The sequence below is a fragment of the Arachis ipaensis genome, chromosome B08, assembly GCF_000816755.2.
Source record: "Arachis ipaensis cultivar K30076 chromosome B08, Araip1.1, whole genome shotgun sequence".
NCBI classification, from domain to species: Eukaryota; Viridiplantae; Streptophyta; class Magnoliopsida; order Fabales; family Fabaceae; genus Arachis; species Arachis ipaensis.
In genome coordinates, this window is record NC_029792.2 from 33,734,804 (window position 1) to 33,735,430 (window position 627).

Genomic DNA, 627 nt, shown 5'->3' on the forward strand with positions numbered 1-627 from the left:
CAATAAAAAACTACAAAATGGAGAAGCAGAAAAAAACAATAAAAACTCAATAATAAATAAATATTATGAAGTAGCTTCATGCTGTTGAATAATAATAAGAATATAATATAACAGTAAAAAATAGAGTATATAACCTGAGTTCGTCTTTAATTAACTTCTCTTTTTTCTTTAACAACCGAACTCTCACCGCTATCTTTCAGAATAGCACTTCACTTTCTCTTGCCGACTACTTCCCTTGTTTTCTTTATGATGTGTATTCTTATCTTCGTCTTGATACTTTATAGCAGGTATTTATAGATAGTTATGGTGCTACTGTAACATATATATATATATATATGAACATTATATAGATCTATCTACACTTATTGCTGCATTAAATAAGACATTAAAGTAAAACGTCCACTGATTTTGCCATTCTTCTTCTTGTCGGGTCGGTGCATCCTCTTTCCTTTTATTAGTTATGAATTATTATTCAAATAACAATTCTGCTAGAAAACTAACACTATGTATGACAATATCACTCGAATTTGTAGGTATTCATTCCGTTCTTATTTGTTTGGGACGGATTTTTAGTGAGGCGGGTACGTGAGCGAGGTGAGACGGAGCCGAATTTAGGTAATACTCATT

At 31.1% G+C, this 627-nt stretch overlaps 1 protein-coding gene across 1 annotated transcript in view; it reads right to left on the bottom strand.

Annotated features, from left to right (window-relative positions):
* Positions 1–262, bottom strand: part of LOC107612395 (alcohol-forming fatty acyl-CoA reductase-like) — an 11,480-nt gene extending 11,218 nt beyond the window's left edge. The window contains exon 1 of the mRNA XM_016314122.2: positions 135–262. The gene's annotated coding sequence lies outside the window, so the exon portion shown is untranslated. The remainder of the gene's footprint in view (positions 1–134) is intronic.